Source organism: Nyctereutes procyonoides, unplaced genomic scaffold (assembly GCF_905146905.1).
Source record: "Nyctereutes procyonoides isolate TBG_1078 unplaced genomic scaffold, NYPRO_anot_genome, whole genome shotgun sequence".
NCBI classification, from domain to species: Eukaryota; Metazoa; Chordata; class Mammalia; order Carnivora; family Canidae; genus Nyctereutes; species Nyctereutes procyonoides.
In genome coordinates, this window is record NW_026575052.1 from 20693697 (window position 1) to 20715456 (window position 21760).

Here is a 21760-nt window from a genome sequence, read left to right on the forward strand (position 1 = left end):
AGGTGCCCCAGGGTGGGGTCACTTCTGAGGCAGAGCTTTGGGCAGGTGATGGTGAGGGCTGCTTGTTGGGGGGCATGGTGGGCTCCAGACTGCTGTTGGACATCCAAGTAGAGCTTCCAAGTAGACAGACAGTTGGACACTGAGTCTGGAGGTCAGGGAGCAGCTAAGGGGGAGACAGCCAGAGAGGGAGAGAGAGGGAGGACTTCTGAGGGCGTCTCTGCAGATGGCCCTGCACACCTCCCTGGCACAGGCTGGTCAGTCATGGAGGCTGAGCCACCAGGCATCCCTAAATCATTATTTCTAAATATCATCTGATACCTGCCTCATATTTAGTAAGGAAATCTGCTCTCTTAGCAATGTGTTGTAGCCAATTTGTGTAAGTGGAAGATCATCCAGGACCTTGCAGAGCCTGGGGGCACCTGTCCCTTGGATTGCCTTCCATCTAGCACAGTACCCTTTGTTGTGGCTGGATGAAGGAGTGGCTCATGGTTAGTGGGGTTCTTCCTTTTGTCACCATTCAGCTTGTTTTACATCCTCTTAACAGGAATTCAAATTGATGGACCCTAATAAACATCTTCTGGCTGGAGCATATCCTGTGATAGCTCAGAGCTTCAAATGGTATCAGTGGGCAGATAAAAGCTCTCTGGTTGTCCCACTGCTTCTCACTTAAGACTGACTCCTGGGTTGGAGTGGGAACTGCCTTACCCTTTCTGGTTCCATTTTTTTCCTCCTGGGCCTGAAGGAAATCTGTAAGGTCTTATTTTGTACAACGTGAATGTTCAGTTATGCATTGACAATTCACCTAATGGTTTTTAACACATTAATTGATCATCCTTACCTGAATCAGTGGTTATATTAGGGGCCAAGGGTAGACTTTTGACCCAGCATTTCAGCTCTGCAAAGCTAGGGTTCAGTCTGAAACCAGCGGGGTCCATATGGTATAGTAGACCCATGCCAGGCCTAGGGGCAGAGGTGGCCTGGGATGGGAGGGGTCAGGAGCCCCAGTCCTGTGGCAGCCTGCACACAAGTCAAGCTTCATGCCTTACTTCCCTGAAAAGTCCAGGAGGCCAAACTGTGTCACTGCTGAGTCCCAGACCCTGGGGCATGTGGTGGAGCTCCCAAATTATTCTCGACAAATGAATGTATGAAAGCATGGTAAGTGCATGACTGAATGTTCACGTAGCCCAAACACAGGGCTCCCGAGCCTCCTGAAATCTGTACTTGGTTCTGGTTTCCTGGTCATTTCTCAGACCAGAGGCCATTCAGGAGGCCCAGCCATGCACCGGGAGACCTCTCAGTGGGTCTCTGACTGGTGGCCTCCCCAGCTCTCACGGGGAGCACACCTTGATGTACCCCTCTTCCACCCACTGTCCCAGCGAGCCTGGACCGCACCGGGGGTTATAGCTTCCTGAAGCAGGGCTCTGCCCGCCTGCTGGATTGAAGTCTCCTTGAGCCTGTCTTCTTTCCCAGGGCCCCATCACAAGGAACCAGCCTGGCCAAGCTATAGCTGCAAATACGGCCAGGCAGCACTGGCAGGGCCAACCACCTGTAAGGTGCCCATCAGATAGCAAACACGAGGAACACTCAGGCAAGTTGGGGTGGGGTGCATGCACTCCCCAGACACTATTCCCTCCACTCTGGCCTCCCTCCCAGAAAATGGCTCAGCAGCTGGGCTCCGGCTTCAGGCCAGCTGCCCCTCCTGCAGAGAAATCTGCCTTTAATTTAGAAGTTCTATTTCTTTCTCCGTGGAAAAGTCTTTGTGGTACCAATTAAGGAACTCTTTTATCCCCTCCGGTTTGGGGAGTGAGGAATTTGGAGACTGTCTAGGAAGGGCTCCTTTCCTCACTAAATCCCAAGGCAGGGTGACTTTTCCTTGGGAAGGGCACCTTGCAGGAGGCTCTGGGAGAGTCCTCCCTGGCGATCTGGAGATGGACAGGTGTGGAGGGCTTGCTCTGTGCTGGGCACTGACCATGCTGCATGTGCTGCCCCACAGTGTCTTCCCATCCACAGGAAGGCCTGCTGTCATCGCTAGTTTACAAAGGAGGGACCTGTGGCTCAGAAAGGTCACTGTCTTACTCCAGGCTGGTCGGGTATTTGATGGTGGAGCCAGAATATGAACCCAGCTTGGCCTGATTCCAGGGTCGTGGCCCACAGTGGTTCATTATATTGACAAGAGTATGTTATTTAGTGTTTTTATTACAGGCCATCGGATCCAGAAAAATGTACACTTGGGTCAGACATGGCCACATTTTGCACAATTTAGAACTTATTCTTCTCTGTGGAGTCTCCAGCATGTCTGTGTGAAGTCCCCAGATCAGGGTGACAGCTCCTAGGAAGAACCAAGATATGTGCATACACACGTGTGTGTGTGTGTGTGTGTGTGTGTGTGTACGAATTTGTGGGAAAGGCTCTTCCTTATCCACTCCTTTCAGGCTTCCCAGCCTTCTTTTTTACCCAGGCCTTCCATTCTGGCCACACCAGATGGTCCTCCCGTTCTGGTCTTGAAGCATTTACTGGGCTTGGATGTTCCTGGGGTCTGGAATATTGTCCCTAGGATTCCACCTATGGATTCCTTCTCTCTTGATCCCCCAGTGAACAATGCACACCTTCATGCTTTTCAGAATGCTGATAATACTTTATTGTATCAAAAAACCACCCTATTCATTTATTTCCCTTGGGAAGGGCGCTCTATTCATTTATTTTCTCTTGAGAAAGGGAGAATCTCAAGCAGACTCCCTGCTGAGCATGGATCCTGAAGTGGAGCTTGATCCTACAACCCTGAGATCATGACCTGAACCGAAACCAAGAGTTGGGCAGGCCCCCTGTATTACATTTTTTAAAGCTTGGCAAAAATTTCAATACAGAAAGCTAGAGTAAATCAATATGACAAATATGCTCAACTACCCAGAACTAACATATGACTAAATTTTGTCATCTCTGTTTCAAATTTTTTTAAAAAATCAGAAGAAAAAACATATCACTTAAAACATTAAAGTCCTTTCTGAAGCCCTTTACATTCATTTTCTTCCTCTCCTCCACAGAAGCTGCCACTATGATAAATTTAGGGAGCCAAATTTGTGTTTTAATATCTTCATGGCAGTTACATACAATAGCATATAATATTGTTTCTTGTGGATAACATTTTTACATGTTCCTATCTTCATATCAGTTTCCTGTTTATTTTTCACACAAGTTCATATTTGTTACATTTTTTTCAGTATTGTTGACCTACCTCATTCGAGTTCATTCCTTTTAAAAGGTGTATGGAATTTCATTTATGAATAAATCACAGAGCCTAAAATTTCCCCCACTGAATCCATTTGGCTTGGCTTTCCAGGAAGCGGGCTTGGAGACAGGGATTTGTGAGCAGCAAGTGTGCTGGGGAGTGTTCTCAGGAAGACCACATGTGAAGGAGCAAGGGAAGCAGAACCAGGCGGAGAGAGAGGTGGGAGTGTGATGTGGTTGGGACAGAGACCTCAGCTGATCCCTACAGGGTGCGCTGGAATGGGGTGAGCCTTTCAGAGTTGTCCTCCATCAAGACAAGTTTCCAGATGTTTATGCTCCCTCATTGTCCAGTCATTGGATGAAGGCTGTCTCCAGGAAAGGGCCATAACGTTGGGTGAGGTAGCTCTGTTCGTTGAAGGTTAAGTCCCAGAGAGGACTCATGTGGAGACCACCTGCAGCTAACACTTCTGGCAGTTGGGGAAAGAGGGGAGTGCCTCTGTCCTCAGGGGGGATCTGGGCAGCTCACCCCAGCATCCAATACAGTCCAGGTCTGGCACTGCTCAGATCCACCTGCTTCACGTAGTAAATTCACCACCTCTGGGAGCAGTTTCTCCAGTATTCTGGGGAAAATGACAGCAGGGAAGTTAGTGGGACATCTGTAGCCCCTGTCACCATGGCTGGTGTTGAGGCCATGTCAGATCTCATCATCTTCCATTTATGCTGTCCATTCGTGTTCATTTCATACCCATTCTATGTCCATTTCATCCTCTGTTAGCACCTCTACTGGTCTAGGTGGCTTTCCTGCTGGTTGCTGGTGTGACTCTGCCTCTCATCATTGAGGGACTGTACTCTTGGTCATCATATACTTCCCAGACCATAATTACTGTCGGTGTCCATTTGCTGTCAGAATTTGGAAATACTGGGATCCCTGGGTGGCGCAGAGGTTTGGCGCCTGCCTTTGGCCCAGGGCGCGATCCTGGAGACCCGGGATCGAATCCCACGTCAGGCTCCCGGTGCATGGAGCCTGCTTCTCCCTCTGCCTGTGTCTCTGCCTCTCTCTCTGTGTGACTATCATAAATAAATAGAAAATTTAAAAAAAAAGAATTTGGAAATACTAAGGGACACTCAGTTGATACCTGGTTTCCTAATGTATTTTTTTCTGCTGTCATTATATAATGGCAGCCCTACATCCTTCTGCTAATAAGGATGAAGTTATACTTGCCAGTATAGTGACTTAACTCCTTGCCTATTAGCCTCTTGGAATGAGGAAGCCAAAGTAACCAGATGATGGCTATAATTTTAAGTTTAATGGGATCTTTACTGTGTCCCCTGGTGGAAGCATGTCTCCTCTGGAAGTCGGAACTTCTAGATCCACAAAGTCTAAAGTTAAAGGAATGAGAAACCCAAATCCCCCAGTTAGGTTACGGTAAATGATGGTAATTGGGCCACACCCACTTCTGACTGTGGTTCCTGGACCCAACTACTTTATTAGGAATGCCATGCATAGTAGTCATTGCTTTAGAGTTTATTCACATCCTGAAGGATGGTGTACCATCCTCACAGAATGTCCTCTCCAAGCTGGCATCTTGGCTACACCTTTCAGGCCAGTAACTTCTAAGTGGTGTGGTTTGTGATAGGGAGCCTATGGTCATTTACCCACCACTGCACCTCTTTTGCTGTTAAGTGGGTTTCTTAATCTGAGGCATTGTCATCCCAGATCCTATCTAGTAGATCAGACCACTCTGCAAATCCTAGGGTAGTGGTACTGACTGGATCCTGCAAGCAAGAGAGGCAAATCCATATGCAGAATACATGTTGACTCCAGCCAAGAAGATTTTCTGATTCTTTTAGGGTGGTAGGGGTCCAAGCAAGTGACTGGTTGTTCTTTTTAAGCAATAGTGTCATACTGAGGGCTCAGTGTTGGTCTGTTGTTGGCAGAGTGGACATTCTTCAGTGGCAGTAGCTAGATCCACCTTGGCAAGTGGCAGCTCACCTTTTTGGCCCATATGTAGCCTCAATTCCTGCTGCTGTGGCTACTCTATTCATGAGCCCATTTTACCAGCATTGAGGTGGCCAACTACAGAGACTGGCAGACATTGACCGGCCAAGTTGTTCTGTCTACTTGGTTGTTTTGCGCCTCTTATATGGCGGCTGCTCTCGGATGAGAGTTAACACAAGCCACATAGATCTTTACAGTTGATACTCACTCTCTTGTGTCTATCAAGTTCTTCTTCCCCAGACCTCCTTGACACCAATCTCCTGCTTTTTTTCCTTCCAAGCCTCTGACCAAATAGCCTATGGATCCATGTAGAGTCTTACCTCAGGCTACTTCTTTTCCTGCACAAATGGAATGATCAGACATGTCCCCCAAAGCTCTGACATTGGGAAGATTTTCACTTACCTCTTCCAAGATGGCAAAATAACAACGGATCATTTTTGGCTTGTACCACATACTGAAATGACCTGCCTTTGAATCGAGCTTGGGCTTTTTCCTTCTCCATCAGCTGGTCAAAAGATTTCCTCCAACCCAAAGGCCATTGGTGTGAGTTCAATGAGAGGAACCAGTGATGGATGACATGGCATTGTGGGCTCCCCAATCATGCAGCTTCCTTATACTTTCAGGCCTTCCTTGTTCCTGATCTGAGATGGTCTACTTTCATTGTATGGTCGTTGCTGTTGGGCCTAGTCAACCTTTTGACTTAGCAGGTCTGATGGAACTCAGCTGCGTGGTCATTTGAGGTTCAAGATCAGATGGTTCATTTCTAACCAGGTTCAGTAACACTTTGGGAACTATTTTATAAAAGATGTGTGTTTTTATTTAAAAAGGTATATATTTTATAAAAGGTGTATACTTTTCTGTTGCAAATGGTACATTCTTACCCTTCTGTTGGGGATTGCCAATTCTACATGGCATCTTTTTTTCTGTCACAAATACCTCTAATACCATAGGGTCTGCTAAGTCATATGACCCAAGTAGCAGGGCTACTCACAATACAGTCTAGATCTTCCTGTACAGCATTTTCCTGCTCTAAGTCCCACTCAAGACGAGCAGCCTTACATATCATGTGGTATATAGACGGGAGCAATATTCCTAGGTATGGCGTATGTTGCCACCAGAACAACTTGAAAAGTCCTTTTAGACATTATCCTCTGTGGTAGGAGGTACAGGTTTCAATAATTTGCTTTTTTATTTTTTAACTTTGGAGGGGATATCCCAGACCACTGGACTCTTAAAAAACTTCACTGATACGGCTGCATCCTGCATTTACCATAAGGTTTGTATCTTACTCTTGGAAATACATATATCTTACAAAAGCCTCCAAAATACTTGCCACTGCTTGTTCATCCAGTTAGCATGATGTCATTGATATAGTAGATCACTGTGATTTTCTGTGGGATGTCCAGCCAGTCTCTTTGGACTGGATTATGATAGACAGCAGGAGAGTTAACTTAGCCCTGGGAAAGCTGAAAATGTATACTATAGCTCTTCTTCCATGAGTGGGAAATCTTTCTGATCCTTTTCCTGAAAGGAATAGAAAAGAATGCATTTGCCAGATCAAAGGCTGCACACTATGTACTTGGGGCTGTGTCTAGCAAAGATTGCACATCATCGGGCAGCTGCAAGTGAGGCTACTACTTGCTTGAATTTACAATTGTTCACTGTCATCTTCTAAGACCACCTGTTACTTAGGAGCCAGACGTTTGAATTAAATGGGAATATGATGGAAATGATACATCCTTTAGGTTTTAAGGGTGGCACTGATCTCTGCCATTCTCCCTGGGAGGCAATGTTGTTTTTGACATACTATCCTCAGCTAGAATGGGAGGGTGGTGTCAGCGGCTTCTCACTTGGCTTCTACCACTGGCCCTGGAGCCAGTGCGGGTGGGGAAGTTGTACCACGTATGTCTCTTCCTATCATATATTTGGGGCTGGGAGAATGACATTGGTTGGGTCTAGGGTCTCAGTGAACCCATTGTGAATCTGGTGTGAATCAAGCCAGGATATCACTTATTGCCCCACATGTCCCCATTGTCCCCACATATCCTTCTTTAAAGGTCAGAAAGGGAGACAGAACATAAAGACTCCTAACTCTGGGAAACGAACTAGGGGTGGTGGAAGGGGAGGAGGGCGGGGGGTGGGGGTGAATGGGTGACGGGCACTGAGGGGGACACTTGACGGGATGAGCACTGGGTGTTATTCTGTATGTTGGTAAATTGAACACCAATAAAAATTAATTTATTTTTTAAAAAAAGAAGGTAGGGGGCATGATTCCGCTTCAGTTCCTTGAGTATCAATTCAGATCCTTTATTTGAAAGTCACTGAAATGTACGGACACTTTTCTTTCTCAAGTGTGTGGATGTACATGTTGTAGATCCCTTTGGAGAAAATCGGGAGGGATTATGACCATATATGCTTGCCACGGTGTTGCAGGGTTCTTTTTTGTGGCAACCTAGTTTCTCCTTTAGTCAGTGGTTCCTGGGTCTGAGAATGGGCCCAGGTCCAGAAATTTGCCAAGGAACCGTGACTTTATTAAGCTGCTAGGTGGCTACTCTTGGCTTTCTGATAATCCATCCTTGATTTCTTTTGGTTGTATAGATTGAGCATTACCCTGTTAGCTGCCCATCTATCTTCCTTCTGAAGATGTCTTATTTTATCAATAATTTCCTTAATCTTTTTTTTTTTTTTGGATCATGCTCTCCTGGTTGCCATTGCAGTTTTGCTTTTCATTACGGTGATTGTACCATTCTGCTTCTAATGGTTAAGCATCTATTCAAGACCTTATCATCCCCATCGTGAGGAGGGAGTCTGTTCTATAACATATCTCCTACCTTGGGCTGGTCTCCTAGGTGTGTCACCAGTGAGCTCCTTAGTGATGCTGGGGCTCCCTCACTACATTATTCCCTACTGTGTTGGGAAATGCAGTGCCCTTTGGGCTGTCCATGGAACATAGCCAGCTGGTGGGTTAGTTTGCCTTTGCATAGTGTATCCCCTCTAGCATGCCAGAGTCTATGAGCATTCCTTCCTCCACCATCTGCTGTGACAGCTCTGGCATTTCTCCTTCACTTTGTACGGTCCATCACTTTCTCTAAGCTTATAAGATCCATTCTATACTGCATTAGTACCATTTCCCAAGGTCCTTGCCAGGGTGTTCAATCTCATCATGGGAGAGCGCTCTCATCAATATACTCTCCTTTAGCCAACATTATAGTCCATCTCCCTCTGTTAAGAACCCTCAGGACCTAATTCCATTGTGTTCTCCTGGCTCTTGTCAGTGTAGATTGATAAGATCCCACAGAATCTTCAGGATATAATCCTCTCCCTCCTTTGTACACTCAGCACTGGGGCCAGGCTATGATCTGATCCTAGTTATTGGTGGTGGCCAGGAGGAGAGTTAGGGGTCAAGTCTATTTTACAAGATCGAGGCCTATGCACCATTTCTAAGCAAAAGGAAGAAACTTTATTTAAAAAAATTTTTTTTAAAGATTTTATTTATTTATTTGAGAGAGAGCACAAACAGGGAGAAGGGCAAAGGGAGGAGGAGGAGCAGATTCCCCTCAGAGCAGGGAGCCCAAGGTGGGGCTGCATCCCAGGACACCAGGATCATGACCCAAGCTGAAGCCAGATGTTTAACCAACTGAGCCACACAGGCGCCCAGGGAAGCATCATTAAAAGGGAGGAGGGGCCATTTCTGTGGGGCCAGAGGGTTCAGGAAGATCTAGGGTTTCATGATTCTTGAGCATCCTGACCCCATCTTAAGAGCCAAGGTTCCACCCCTGACCAACCAGGGGGCTAATTTGGGCATAAGCAGATTTGTCAGAATCAGTTGAGAATTCTGCTTTCTTTGGAGTGCTGCTATTTTTATGAGTAAGTCCTGGGCTCGATGTTGAGCTTTTTATGCCCTCTTGCTGTAGGAGATGAGAGCTGTACTTCACCATAAGCTAGTGATTAATCGCCTTCAGCCTTTCATTGTCTTTCCCTGCTGCATTTATTGCACTCAACGAGAGCCATCCAGTCTCTTTCAAATGCCTGAGAGGTTGTAGCACCGATGTGTTCCCTTCTGCCAGTTTCCTATCCCAGTTCACCCTCTGTGAGAATGTTAACACCTCCCCATGGCAGGTGCTTGTGATTCCACCTATCTCCAGTGATGGGTCCTCTCAGTCATCTGGCCAGGTAGGGATTTTGGATCCAGCTCCAAAATCCCAATTTAAGGTGCCTATTCTTGGACCACCTCTGTTACAAGTAGGTTTCTAGAGAAACGGACTCTGAGATGGAGATTTAAATGCAGATGGCTCATGAGAGAGTGCTCTCAGGACTGATTTGTGTGAGGGACTGTGGGAAGCAGGCTTGGATGGAAGAGAAGGTGGGCTGCAGCACAAATGCATCATAAGCCTCAAAGAATCATAGAGGGAGTGCGGCTGGAGCTGGGGAAGCCCTACTGATTTGTGCTGAGCTGACACTAAGGGGCCGGGTGTCTATACCTCTGCATAGATCTGTCATTGGAGGTAGGCTTCCCTGGGGAAAGCATATAAGGTGGGCAAGGCAGCTCCCCTTGACTGAAGGCCATTCTCAGAGAAGAACTCAGTTATGAGCCATTAGTAGCCAAGGCTCCCAGGAGATGGGGCAGCGAGTACGGAAGGTCGTCTAGGCAGCTCACCACAGCATCCATTATAGAGAGGTACATGGTTTCCGTGTCCCCCTATTATGACAATGCTGTAATGGACATCTTTGCAATCTCTGACCTGTGCACAGGTATGAGCAATACTTCCCTGCCTGCTTCACATCTTGCAGCCTAAACAGAGTATGATAATGCACCCATCTCAGGGTAAAGAGGACGGAGTTGAGAGCCCGGGGGTAGGCTGCTTGTGTTGCAGCTTGCAGCGGGCCCATACTGAGTTAGCCTAACCCCCGTGGTTGCCCCCAGACCGGAAAGGATCAATATTTCTGTCCTACACACAAGGGTTGGAACTCTCTATCTGGTACATACATACCTAGATGGAGAACCACTGGAGGCAGGGTATGTACATCGCCAGCTTTCTACATTTTGGCATTTGTTTTACAACACTTCAAAGAGATGCCATTTTCCAGTGTTTGGACTTTAACATTGTCACTAAGCTGTTGAGTGTGAAAGGGTGTCTAATCATCATCTTCCGCTCACCAGTGTGTTGCGCATCTCTTGGCCGGTTTTTTGGCCATTTGCTTCCCTCTGCTGTGACTTGTCCATCACCACTCTTTCTGCTGGGTCGTCAGTCTTCTCCATATTGACTTGTGGGGGTCACTGCTTCGCTCCCTGGCTGCCTCTGCTAATTCAGTGTCCCTGCTGTCATGGGCACAGCCTCCCACCCAAGAAAGTCTCCGATTCTCTGCATCTTTGAATCTGGAGAGGTCCATCTGGTTGCCTGAGAGAGAGTTCAAGTCACATGCTTGCACCTTTGCTGCTATGGAGTCAGGAAATCAAGCACCTGGCTCCTCCAGCTTTGCTTCTGCAGTTGAAGGCAGCAGTGGCTTGTCACTGAGTCCTGGAAGGAGAGGAGTTTCTCAGAAAGGAGTCAGATTTGGGAATCCCTCCTTCAAGAACAATAAACACCTATCCCAGTTAACAGATTTATACCACGAGGTTACTGAAACATGGACTATGGAAAAATGTCCAGCAGGTGCTCCTAAGATATTGTGGGGATGCCAAATTAAGTGCATTTGCATCAGATGGCATTTAACTCCTGCAAATTCCCCACTCCCTCTTAACTTTATGCTCCTTGTTTGCAGAAGAGAAAGCTAGCAGTTCATCCAGATTGGGTGGGTTTGCCTCACCATTGACAGTACTATTATTCTCAGGGAGAGAACATGGGGCTTTGGTTTTGCTTTGTCAAGCTCAGTCCCCAATGCGTCTCTTACTGCCCTGAGGAAGTGTAGCTTTTAAAGACAGGCATTTTCTTTTTGAAAGATTTTATTTATTTGACAGAAAGAGAGCACAAGCAGGGGGAGTGACAGAAGGAGAGGGAAGAGCAGGCTCCCCACTGAGCAGGGAGCCCAACGTGGGGCTCCATTCCAGGACCCTGGGATCATGACCTGAGCAGAAGGCAGATGCTCAACCGACTGAGCCACCCAGGCGTCCCAAAGACAAGCATTTTCATAGACTCCAGACCCCCAGCCACATTGAGCCCAACCAACAGCACAGTGATCTGTGGCCAGGCTGGAGGGAAAAACAGCTGGGTCAGATTCCTTAGGAGTCTGAGCTATCCTGTACTTTGAGATTTAGGAGATTCGATTCCCTCCCCTCTCCTCCGTTTTCCTCTCTTCCCCTTCCCTTCCCTCTTCTCCTTTTGCCTTCTCTTTTTAGAGACAGAGAGAGAGAAAGAGAGAGAGAGAGAGAGAACTAGAGGGAGCAGGAGGAGGGGCAGAGGGAGGGCGAGAGAGAGAGAGAGAGAGAGAGAGAATCTCAAGCAGACTCTGTGCCCAGCCTAGAAGCTAATGTGGGGCTTGGTCTCATGACCCAGAGATCATGACCTGAGTCAGAATCAAAAGTCAGATGCTTAAACGACAGCCATCCAGGAGGCCCGAGATTTTCAAGAATGATCTTTGACACTCTGGAATTTTCCTTTTGTGTGAAGACTTTAGATCTATCTGCCATCAAAGTGATAGCCCCTGACAACAAGTGGAGGTGTCATCTCAGGTGCTGCATGTGATGGATGGATGATGACGGTCTGGAGGATTGCAAGAAAGAAAGTGAGGTGGTGATGGCACAGCTATGTCTGCCAGGAGCCCAGGAGCCCAGGAGCTGTGGGGTGGGCCACTGGGGCTGGGCATCTCTGAGGAGTCTGAAGCTTTTTTCCTCTTCCTCCTATAGAATCCTTCCCTATTCCCTTCAGCAGCACCTGGCTCTGCCCCTCAGGAGAGCAGCAGTTGAGGGGCATGGAGCTGTCTGTTAGCCCAAAGGTAATGTTGGTCTGTGTTCCGGACATAAATGTGTCTTGTCCTCTGTGAGTTTGAACAGTGTGGGAGTTCCCAGAGCCTAGAGACTCAGGGGCGAGTGATACAGCTGGAGTGGGGCCCTGCTAGGCTAGAGAGGCCAACAACCGGCCTGGGGAGCTCTCTGGGCCAGCCCACCCATGGGGACTGGTCGCTTCCAGGATCTCCCATTGATCTGCTTGGCATCTCAGAGCATCTCTGCTGCAAAGGCCTGCAGAGAACTTCAAGCTCTGTCGTTGTGCAGGTGGCAAAGACTGGGGCCTAGCGAGGAAGAGGGGGCCTTGGGGCAAGCTGGAGACTTGAACCCAGGTCTGACCCCAGCCAGACCCCAGCACCCCTTCTCAGCAGTGTGTGGCACTCTTGGGTCCCTCTTCACCCTGGATCCCCATGGCCTGCTGGGAAGACCACTCCCCAATAGGCTCAGAGCTGGTTGCCCTTAGCTGGCACATAAACAGCCTCCAGAGGCCCTCCCTGGCCTGAGGTGGGGGCCCAGCACCCAAGGGGGCCACTTCAGAGGCCTTGTGGGGGGTCCCCAGGGTGGACTCTCTTCAGTGGAGCCCTTCCTGGTCACGCTGGATGATGCCCCTGATATTACATGCAATCCAGAACTATGGGAAGAGGGATTTGAGTTGAGGACTGGGCAGTCCCTGTACCCATCCTAGAACAAGGTGGAAAGGTGCCTCCTAGGCCACCCAATGGCTCCCCCCACACCATCAGGGACTGCCACTGTCCTGGGGGCCCAAGGACTAGAACTTAGAGCATAAAGAGGATGGGTGAGGTGTGTGTGTGTGTGTGTGTGTGTGTGTGTGTGTGTGTGTGTGTGTGTAGGGATCTAGGCTGTGTCTTCTGGACAAGAATCCTCCACTGAGGGCTGTGGCCACCCAGGTCCTGTGCAGAGACTCCCCCACCCCAGCAACACCCCTCGCCCAGCCCCAGTACTGTGGTCCAGGACTCACTTCTCCAGGCTGCCTCTGCAGCCAGCCAGATGAGCAGTGGGGGGAGCAGTGCCTCCCCATCTGATAATTCCGGGGACAGACACGGGATTAGGAGTCAGATGCTTAAATTCTAGTCCTTTCTCCATGTGCTGGGGAGAAAGGAGGGCATTTTTGACTGGCTGCATATGTCCTGTGCACATACATACCACACACAGACACACAGACACACACACACACGTTTCCATTAACATACAGAGAAACTTCTGTCTGACCTGGGTGTGCAGTGTTTGTAGAAAGAGGGATCCAGGGAAGAGGGGATGAAGAGCTGCAAAGTGTCTGCCCTTCTGGGCTCTCCTGAACTCTGGGTTTCATGGGGAGCTAGAAGTTGGAGGTGCAAGCTGGTGAGGCCCACAGACTCAGGGTGACCCCAGGCTGAGGAGACAGGGCTCCCCACCTCCCCACTGTGGGCCTCCTTGGCTATCTTCTCATGATCGGCAGTTCCAGGGGCTCTGTGGGCAGGTGGGAGCCAGAGGGCATGGGCAGGGCCACATGGCGCGTGGCAGATGCGCCCACATCTTGTGGGGGCCGCTGTGCCACCACAGGAGGGAACTCCGTGTGAGCTATCCCGGTGTCAGGAAAGGAGCCAAGAAGCAGTAGCTGCTCACTAAATGCTTCACTGACAGCCTCGGGGGCTGGGCCGGGGAGGCTTGACTAGAGCCCAGGAATGTCCTGAGGACACTGTGGACTGCTGTCCCCGTGGGAGGGGTGACCGTGCTTCCCCTTCGTAGGGGTGGCATCACGGTGGTGTGGCAGGCAGGGACACTGCTCGCGACAGGCTGTGAGGAACGGGGATCCGGCCCAGGGCAAGGAGCAGGGTTTGCTCGCGGGCCCCAGCTGTGAGCTCCCTCGGGAGCCGTCCTAGCTCTCCAGTTCACTCCCACCTCTCTGGATGGCCCCTGGCCAGTGACTGAGCCGGGGGTGCTACAACACCCAGGTCACCCCCACAGTATTCTCTGGAGCTCCCTGCAGGGCCAGTGGAGCTTCCGTCAGGCGGGACTGTGGTCTGAGGCCTCCCGGGTCCTGCTTCCCTGCCCCACCTCTCCTTCCACTTCCACCGCCTGTGCTCCTCACGAAGCTTTATTGGATAAGTTTTGTTGAAATGCAGTCTGCATACCTGCAACTCATCCATTTGAAGTGTGCAATTCAGTGGTTCCTAGTATATTCACCGAGTTGTGCGACGGTCACTATGGTTAATTTTAGGACATTTTCGTTGCCCTGAAAAGAAAGCCCATACTGGGGAACAGTCACGACCCTCATTTCCTCCTAGCCTTCCAGGCCCTGGAACCACGAATGTACTTTGTCTCTATAGGTTGCCTATTCTGGGCATTTCGTGGCTTCTTTCACTTCACATTTTGAGGTTCATCTATGTCACGACCCGTAGGAGCCCTTTATCCCTTTTTCTGCCCGAGTAATATTCCATCGTAAGGCTCTACTCCACTCTCTTTATCCATTCGCCAGTCCGTGGACACTTGTGTCATTCTGCTTTTTTTTTTTTCCAGTTGTGAAGAACATGGCTATGACACTCACGTACGAGTTTTATGTCTCGAGGAGTAGGATTCCTGGCTGGTATGGTAACTCTTGACCTTTTGAGAACCTTCCCAGGCTGTGTTCCGTCCAAAGCATCTTCCATTTCCTCTGACTTCTGCATGTGCTCACCGACACTTGTCCCTGTATGTCTTTTTCATCCTGGCCAACTTCCTGGGTGACAAGTGCTGTCTCACTGTGGTTCCGATTTGCGTTTCCCTAAAGGCTAATGATGTTGAGCATCTTTTCGTGGACTTCTTGGCGGGAATAAAGATTCTGTGTTTCTAACGTCGCCTCAGCCCTGCTTGCCAGAGGGCCCAGCTTGCAACAGGGGGAGGGGCGTATCGGGTGGAGGGTGGAAGAGGAGCCGAAGTCCCTCTCTTCCTCTGTTCCTCTCTCTGTTTCTTTGCCTGTCATCACTCCCTTCTCTTTGCCCATAGTTTCTGGAACACACTGGGTATGCCTGGACTGTTTGCAATTCTTTCTTTTCAATTAGAAGCACAAAAATGTCAGCTGGACACCACCCCATGGCAACTACCCCATAACAAGTTATGGTTTTTTTCCGTGGAGCATTCCAGAGACCGCCCAGCTCAGCTGGACCTGCAAGCCCTCAGTCACCGAGGGGCAGAGCTGGGCTTGACCCATGGTCATCTTCTAGCTCTCAGATTCTGCATTATCACCATCCTTGCTCTTCCATTTCAGTTTTCTCCCTTCCTCTGTGCCAGTCTTTTCTCTCCAGCTAAGGCGTGCGAGCTCGGAAGGGGCAGGGATGATGTCCCTCTCTTGTCCCTTCCTCATTGCCAGCACGGGGCTGGAAGTTGGCAGAGACTCACTGCTGACAAGAGGCTTTGTGGCGAGTGGGAGCTGGGGATCAAGTCTGATGGCCTGGGAGCTGTAGGAGGCTGGGGTCCCCTCCGGCTTGTTCACCCAGTGCCCGGGATAGTGACAGTGGGTGGCAGGCTGTGGTGTAATTAAGAATATATCTGGTCTTTTTCCGAGGTTCCTGACACAGAGCTCCTAAAACCCTTTTATTTCCTGAGGGACAGGAGTGTCTTTTCTTAATGAGCCCATTCGAGCACACCTGAGTTTATGCCCAGGTGACCCAGGGTGGGGCCCCAGAAGGCTTCAGGATGGGGTCTGGTCACCAGAAAGACCAGCAATTAGAGGTGGGAACTCTCAGCCCTACCCCAGTCCTCTGGGGGGGGGGTGCGGGTTGGAGGCTGGGTTGTTAGAACTCTTGAACTAAGACAGTTGGAGGGCTTTGGGACTGGGGGACACACTGAGCTGCTGGGAGGGTGGGCACACCCCGGGTGGGGGGGTGGAAGCTCTATGCCTGCCTCAACTCCTACACCTTCCCCTGTGCATCTCTTGCATTTGGCCGTTCCTGAGTTGTGTCCTTTAAAAATAAATCAGCGATCACGGGGTGCCTGGGTGGCACAGTTGGTTGACTGCCGACTCCTGGTTTTGGCTCAGGTGGTGAGATCGAGCCCTACATCAGGCTCAGCGCTCAGCTCAGAGTCTGCTTGAGATTCTCTCTCCCTCCTGCTTGTGTTCTCTCTCTCTTTCTCTACAATAAATAGATCTTAAATAAAACAAACCAGTGATCCTAAGTAAAGCCCTTTCCTGAGTTCTATGAATTCTAGAACCTGCGGAGGAGGTGGTGGGAACTGCTGAATTTTGGTGGCTGGGGCAGAAGTGTGGGTCACTGGGGGACCCCACCTGTGGCTGGCATCTGAAGTGAGGACGGTCTTGTGGGACTGAGCCCTTAGCCCACGGAGTCTGCTGCTAACTCCAGGTAGTTAGTCTCAAAATCATAGGGAATCGTTGGACACCCAGCTGGTGGCAGAGAATTGGTGTTGGAAAAAAACACACACAAGCCCTCAATGAAAGTTTGTTGAATAGACAAGGAATAATAGCTCACATAACTTAAGCACTATATCCTGTGTCCTTTGCTGAATGCTTTCCACTCACTCATTCAAGAAAACACTTTTGAGTAAGTAGTCCATGCCATGTGCTCAGCTTGGCATTTGGGGACAGCTGTGAATAATTAAGTCAATTTAACAAATACATTTTTAGCAACTACCACACACCATACACTGTGCTGGGTACTGGGACTACAGCTTTGGGGCAATTCAAGTCTATACGGCACCTACCTACTGAGTCCCTACTATGTGTCAAGGCACTACTCCAAGCCCGAAAGATACGGCAGTGACCAGACAGTCTGAATTCCTACCCTGTGTGTATTTTGCAGAGGCCCTAGGTGGTAAGGCCTCTGACTTCATTCATTTTACACTTGAGGAAATTGAGGCTCAGAGAGGTTGTCTCTCAAAAGGTCACACAGCCAGGGTGGTGAGGCTAGACCCAAGCCCTGGCCCATCAGACATCAAGCTTGAGTTCTTACTCAAGGTGTAGACTGAATGTTAATATTGGGGTGGGGAGTCCTGGGGCCCACCTTGCTCACTACTTCGGGGCTCCTACATCCTCCGTGCATGCCTCCTTCTTCTGGGCCCCCTGGCCCTGCTCCCTCCTCTCTGATACACAAAATTCCGACCGACCGCGGCTGGCGGTGTTCCTGAGAGACACCCCCAAGTGCTGTAATGTGTTTTTGTGCACAAAACCTCGTGTTCAGCAAATTGCTGTGACCAAGACCCTATCCAGTTACCTGCCGCATCAGAGGTATGTTCTGTGGCGGTGCCAAGCAAAGCAGAGAATAATACCTCTAAGAATTTTAACCATTAGATAGAAAAAGTGCAGCCTTGGCCAACTCTGGCGGGCGCTGCCGCACAGGAACCAGATACAAAGCAAACAAGAAGGGCCTGTCACACGTGTGGGCCGAGGCCTCTCCTGGAGGGTCGGCTGCCCTGGTGCCACCGTCACAGTCACGTTGTCAGAGCCATCGGGTTGCTGGCTGGCTGGAGGCAGGTGGCTCTGGGGTTTCCAGGCCCTGCGATGGCCCTGCCCCGCCAATCCATCCGTTGCCTTGGTGACTTGTGGGCTTTGAGGAAGCGACAATCTTGCCGAGCCTCACTGGGGAAGGTAATACCCCTGTCACTTGGGAGGACCAAAATGAGTTAATATAAGCAAAGAGAATGGAGTGTGACCACCCTTGGGCTCTGTGGCTGTCACCACGAGTCAGATAGCCAGCTCCCGATTCTCTGGGAGCACCTGCTAAGGCCTTGCCTGGTACATCCCAGTGAGTAGGGCAGATGAGGTCCCTGCCCTTATGAAACTTATAGTCCAGCGGGGGGCTGGGTGGCATGATCACACATGACATTTGAACTAGGTTTATGACAGAAGGTTTTCCCTAGGTGGGAGAGTCAGAGAAATCACGCTGGCGGATTCTGGGGGTGCCTGAGCTGAGACTTGAGCAATGAGGAAGTCATGAGGGTGGAGGAGGGAGGGACATGCTTTCTAGGTAGAGGGAACAGCACTTGCAAAGGCCTAGTGGCAGGAGGAAGACTGATGACCCCAAGGACCTGAGATAAGGCTGATGAGGCTGGAATGCAGAGTGACAAGAAACTGGAAGATGGGGCTGGGGAAATGGGTAGGGACCAGGTCTTGCAGCAATTTGTAGGCCAAGTGGAAGGTAAGAGCAATGGGAAGCATTATAGTGTTTGAGTCAGGTGGTGACTGGATGGGATGGGCATGGTAATAAAGCTCACTTGGCTGCAGTGTGGAACATGGGGCACAGGGCACTGGGGGGGAGGCCAGAAGGCTAGAGAGGGGGTCTTCACAGTAGTCCAGATGAGACAGGGTGGTGGCTTGGATTAGGATGGTGGCAATGGGTGGAAGGAGGTGACAGTGTTGTGAGGTCTTGCTGCTGTGGTGGGCGAGGTAGGCTGGTGGGACTGCCTCGAAAAGTAACATTGCCACCCGGAGTTGCTATGGATGGGACGGAGAACCAGATGGGGTTGTTCAAGCCATACTTAGTTCCCTGCAAATCTTTGCCCCGAAAAACCACCAAAGACCAAGAAATCTCTGTGCTGGACACAGCTCTTCCTGTGCGCACACCTCCCAGAGTCTCTCCAGATGCCCAGGCGGGGTCATGTCAAGTCTCCTGAGGATGGACCTGCCGCTGTTCCCACCCAGGCACTGCAGGGACCGGGGTGGTGGTTGTGGTGGTCTGACCCTGTCTCCTCCACACTTATGGCCAGCCTCTCCCGGCCAGAAGCCAGTCCTGGCATCTGGGGGTTTTGTGCAGTGGTTTTAGACCTGGTTTCGAAGTCGGACAGACCTAGGTTTGGGGCCAGGTTCCACCAGTTACCAGGAGCTGTGGCCTCATGGGACACGTTACTTCTCCATATCTGTTTCCTCATCTGTGGAATGAAGGGAGCACCTAACTCATAGGTTGTGGTGAGGATTTAGAGGAGTTATCCACATAGAGTGGATAGATATCCACTTATCCACTTATCCATAGAATGGATCCCAGATAGCTTTAGAGGAGCTATTCACATAGCAGGGGCTCAGCTCAGTAAACATGAGGTCTTATTATTATTACTAGCTGTAAAATGGGAACAATGATCACAAGGCTATTGAGAAGACTGTGCCTACTGCTGTGCCTGGCGTGTGGTCAGTGCTCCCAAGGTCAATGTTATTGACCCTTGCAACAGTGCTAAGTCAGAAATAGCTTCTGCCTCTGCCACTGGATTCTGGATACTCATACCATAGGATGAGAGGGAACTATTGAAAAGGATGCTGTAGGGAGCATCTGGGTGGCTCAGTGGGTTGAGTGTCTGCCTTTGGGTCAGATCATCTTCTCTGGGTCCTGGGGTGGTTGGATTCCCTGCTCAGTGGGGAATCTGCTTCTCTCTCTCACTCTGCCCCTCCACCATGCTCAAACTCTCTCTCAAATAAAGAAATAAAATCTTAAAAAAAAATAAAAGGATGCTATAGGAGAATGAGGTGGGAACTTGGTTATCCTATAACGTTAAGGATCGGGATCAAAAATTGCTGTGGCCTGAACATATCCCTATAAAAGTTAAATGTTGAAATCCTAGCCTCTAAAGGTGATGGGGTTAGAAGGCGGGACCTTTGGGAGATGCTTGAGTCATGAGGGTGGAGCCTCCACAAATGGGATTAGTGCCCTTAGAAAAGGGACCCTAGAGAGATCATGTGCCTCTTTCACTATGTGAGGACTCAGGGAGGAGGTGCTGGCCATGAACCAGGAAGCAAGCCCTCGTCGAATGGCAACCATACCGGCTCCTTGACCTTGACTTCCCAGCTTCCAGAGCTGTGAGCATCACGTTTCTGTTGTTTATAAGCTAGTCTGGTTTTGTAAGTGGTATTTTGTTATAGCAGCTCAAGTAGACTAAGGCAAAACTGTTCAGGTGGCAGATGGGATAGTGGTGATTTTTTTTTTTTTATGATAGTCACAGAGAGAGAGAGAGAGGCAGAGACACAGGCAGAGGGAGAAGCAGGCTCCATGCACCGGGAGCCCGACGTGGGATTCGATCCTGGGTCTCCAGGATCGCGCCCTGGGCCAAAGGCAGGCGCCAAACTGCTGCGCCACCCAGGGATCCCGATAGTGGTGATTTTTATTTGTTGTTTAGATTTGTCATCATTAAAAAAAATTTCAATTATGAACATGTGTTTATTTTAGAGCCTGAAACACTATTATAATAGGATGTTTATGAAGAGTTTTCAATGACAAGAGAACATACTTGTAATCCAATGTGAAATTTAAAAAAGAAATTAGATCACAAAATGGTTTGTAGTGTTGGCTCATCTACACAAAGTGAAGTCCCCGGAAGGAAATAAATCTGCCATGACATCATTGTTTGGTATCTTGGAGTGAGGGTGTAGTCATTTTATTTATCTATTTGAAAGAGAGCCTGAGCAGGGGAAGGGGCAGAGGGAGAAGCAGACTCCCCACGGAGCAGGAAGCCCAAAGTGGGGCTCGATCCCAGAACTCTAAGATCATGACCTGGGCTGACAGCAAATGCTTAACCCACTCAGCCACCCAGGTGCCCTGGATGTGGTGATTTTAAAACAAGGCCTTGAATCCTTTGACCTTCTTCCCACTGAGAATCGGAACCTATGGCTTCTCTCTCCCTTGAATCTGGGTGGGCTTATGACTGCTGTGGCCACTAGAACATGGCGGAAGCCACATTACATAACTTCCATCCTTCCCTCCTTCCTTCCTTCCTTCCTTCCTTCCTTCCTTCCTTCCTTCCTTCCTTCCTTCCTTCCTTCCTTTTAAGTAGTCTCTATACCCAGTGCAGGGCTTGAACTCACTACCTTGAGATCAAGAGTTTCATGCTCTACAACTGAGCCAGCCAGGCACCCCTTCACTTTGTAACCTCTAAGGCCGGATCATAAAAACCCATGGAGCGGGGCACCTGGGTGGCTCAGTTCGTTATACATCTGACTCTTGATTCCAGCTCAGGTCATGATCTCGGGGTCCTGGGATGCAGCCCTGCATTGGCTTCCCGCTGAACAGGGAGTCTGCTTGTCTTCTCCCTTTGCCCATTCCCCTGCTTGCTCTCTGTCTCTCTCTAAAATAAATAAATAAACCTTAAAAAAAAAAAAACAAAAAAACCAAACAGGCCAAGGAGCTTCCTTCACTTGCTAGAACGTCCTCTCTTGGTTCCCCGAGCCTTTAGGTAAGAAGCCTAACTCCTCTGAGGCCACCACATTGTGGAGAAGCCTAAGCCACATGAAGAGGCCATGAGCAGGCACTTAGGTCACCAGTCTCAGTTGACTCATCCCAGCCCAGGAGCCAGATATGTGAATGAAGAAGCTTCTAGATGATTCCAGTCCCTAGGTGTTTGAGTCTTCCTAGCTGAGGCTTCCCATATCATGCAGCAGAGACAAGCCATCCCTGCTGTGCCCTGTTCAGAGTCTGGGAGCATGCCTTATGTGGCCATCTTCTGCCAGTAAATTTGGGGTGGTCTGTTATACAGTGATAGGTAATCAGGACAGGGGGAATATAGGAAATTTTCATCCTTTTAACTCGACTTTTCTGGAACACTGATGTTTTTTATTGTGAGCATATGTTTTTATTATTAAGGAACTATAAGGAAGTTTTTATTGAGTGAATAAAGAGAGCACA

The 21760-nt window shown here is 49.4% G+C and overlaps 1 long non-coding RNA gene across 2 annotated transcripts in view; it reads left to right on the top strand.

Annotated features, from left to right (window-relative positions):
• Positions 1 to 19839: 19839 nt before the first annotated feature.
• LOC129513268 (uncharacterized) overlaps positions 19840 to 21760 on the top strand; it is a 37148-nt gene continuing 35227 nt past the window's right edge. For both annotated transcript variants that reach the window (XR_008665216.1, XR_008665215.1), the window contains exon 1: positions 19840 to 19941. This is a non-coding gene — a long non-coding RNA (uncharacterized LOC129513268). The remainder of the gene's footprint in view (positions 19942 to 21760) is intronic.